The sequence below is a fragment of the Cnephaeus nilssonii genome, assembly GCF_951640355.1.
Source record: "Cnephaeus nilssonii genome assembly, chromosome: 12".
Taxonomy (NCBI): domain Eukaryota; kingdom Metazoa; phylum Chordata; class Mammalia; order Chiroptera; family Vespertilionidae; genus Cnephaeus; species Cnephaeus nilssonii.
This window is the reverse complement of record NC_137083.1, coordinates 38,282,005-38,284,442: the sequence shown is the minus strand read 5'-3', so window position 1 is coordinate 38,284,442 and position 2,438 is coordinate 38,282,005. Positions and strand designations below refer to the sequence as shown.

General features: G+C 42.8%; 1 pseudogene across 1 annotated transcript; it reads left to right on the top strand.

Annotated features, from left to right (window-relative positions):
* The first annotated feature begins 1,001 nt into the window (after positions 1-1,001).
* On the top strand, positions 1,002-2,031 carry LOC307107892 (transmembrane emp24 domain-containing protein 10-like; annotated as a pseudogene). The gene has a single exon. The product of its transcript is annotated as a transmembrane emp24 domain-containing protein 10-like (transcript).
* The last annotated feature ends 407 nt before the right edge of the window (positions 2,032-2,438 follow it).

The window sequence follows — 2,438 nt, the reverse complement described above, 5'->3', positions numbered from 1 at the left end:
CAAAGAGAGAACCAACCAGAACAAGTGGGACCTCTGCTACACTGCCATAGAAAAACCAGAGGCTCCACATCTCTGCTTGCTAGTGGAAACAGCAGAAGTGCCACCTCTATCTTCCAAAATATGACATTCATATGTCTGCCTTGCCAGAGAGACTGGGCCACATGTGGAATCTGAGGAAGTCTGGGAATGGAAGCTTCAGCTTTCTGTCCTCTAGCATGTTACAAGGGGAGGGAGATGGAATAATGTGGGCCACATATGATGATATCTCTCTCAGCATCATACTCAGCTGTAAACTCCTCTACTAGACCGAAAGCTATCAGAGGCCAGAGACCTGATTGATGTGAACTGTTTCAGAAGTCCAAGCACTTAGCAAACTGATGAATAATAGAGGGAGGAAGGGAAGGAGGGAGGGAGGGAGGGAGGGAGGGACCAAATCAGGAGTGGGAAATTCTGTTTTGTCAGTATTCAAAACTTAATATGAAATGAAGCAGGGAATGACACTAACAATTCTCGTTTCTTAGTAGCATTTGCTTTCCAGTCTGTTTCCATTCATTTCCATGACTGTGAACTTAATATAGTTCAAATCCCTTATATCTGGAAAAAATCAATTGTCTCCTAACTGTTGCCCTACCCAAATTCTCCTCGTTCTTTTCCATTCTAGTCCCTTCTACACACTGATCTCTGACCAGGTTTCCTAAAATAGTGGTCTTCAAACTTATTACTTGCGAATACTTTCAAAAGAATTTTGTAAGACTCTGTATCCTTGTGTACATTATTAAGCTGACATGTAAAGCTTTCATCCCAAGTTAAAATGGGTTGCAAAGGATGTAACTTCCAGTGTATTGTAAATATTGTCATTAAAAATATTACAGCACTTTAAAAAATATATCATACTGAATCTAAATATCATGTCATCTATTTTTTAAAATATATGAACAAGCTGTTGTTAATATATTTTTATTTTTTTTTTAATATATTTTTATTGAACAGCGTCCGGCACCATGCCTAAAGCCCAGCATGGCCCTTGCCAGTTAGCATTGCTGCTTTTACCTCTCCTGCTCGGCCCCAGTTTGGTTCTCGCCATTTCCTTCCATCTGCCCATCAACTCCCGCAAGTGCCGCCGCGAGGAGATCCACAAGGACCTGCTGGTGACCGGCGCAGAGGAGATCACCCACCAATCTGGGGGCGCTGGCGCAGATGAGATCACCCACCTCAAGATCACAGATTCTGCTGGCCATATTCTGTACTCCAAGGAGGATGCAACCAAGGGAAAATTTGCCTTTACCACTGAAGATTATGACATGCTTGAAGTGTGTTTTGAGAGCAAGGGAACAGGGCGGTCACCTGACCAACTCGTGATCCTAGACATGAAGCACGGAGTGGAGGCGAAAAATTATGAAGAGATTGCAAAAGCTGAGAAGCTCAAACCTTTAGAGGTAGAGCTACGACGCCTAGAAGACCTATCAGAACCTATCGTGAATGATTTTGCCTACATGAAGAAGCGAGAGGAGGAGATGGGGGTTCCAATGAATCAACAAACACTCGGGTCCTATACTTCAGCATCTTCTCAATGTTCTGTCTCATTGGACTAGCCACTTGGCAGGTCTTCTACCTTCGCCGCTTCTTCAAGGCCAAGAGGTTGACTGAGTAATAAGGCCTACTCTCCTCCCACCTTGTATCTCAGCCAGCAGAACATCACTGGGACGTGCCTGGCCTAAGGCATCCTATCAACAGCACCTTAAAGGCACGTTGGAACTTTCTTGCCAGAACTGATGTCTCTTGGTGTGGGAGGACATGGGTTACCACCTACACCCAACAAGTCATTGAGGGACTTCTTTTTAATTTGATAGGATTTGGACTGGTTTTGCAACAATAGGACTTAATAGAGTCACCTGTGACAAAAAATAGGGGTTACCTAGATAATGCCAAAGCCAGCATTTGTACTGGGTTTCCTCATGTGATCTCTTTGAACCATGTTTTCTTTCCTTCTCCCACTTGCTCACCAGCTTGGGCGTCCACCCTAGTTCCTTTAGCAAGATTTGAATGGCCATGTGGAACTTGTTTCATTCTCATTGTCCTCTTTGGATTTGTGTGTGAAAACACCCTTAACTTTATCTTAACCGTTAGCTGAAACGTTTAGGTAGCTTCTGGAGGTACCTTTCTTAATTTTATGTCTCATAAAAGGGTGATGGATGTGACACCTCATAGAAATGAGCTTTGAATTATAGATAACTCTTTTTAAAATCTTTCATTTTAGAGAATGAAAACATTTGTGCTCAAAAAATAAATAAAATATAGTTTTATTGATTTCAGAGAGGAAGAGATAGAAACATCAATGAAGAGAGAGAATCATTGATCAGCTGCCTCTTGTATGCCCCCAACTGGGAATTGAGCCCGCAACCAGGCATGTGCTCTTGACTGGAATTGAACCCGGACAC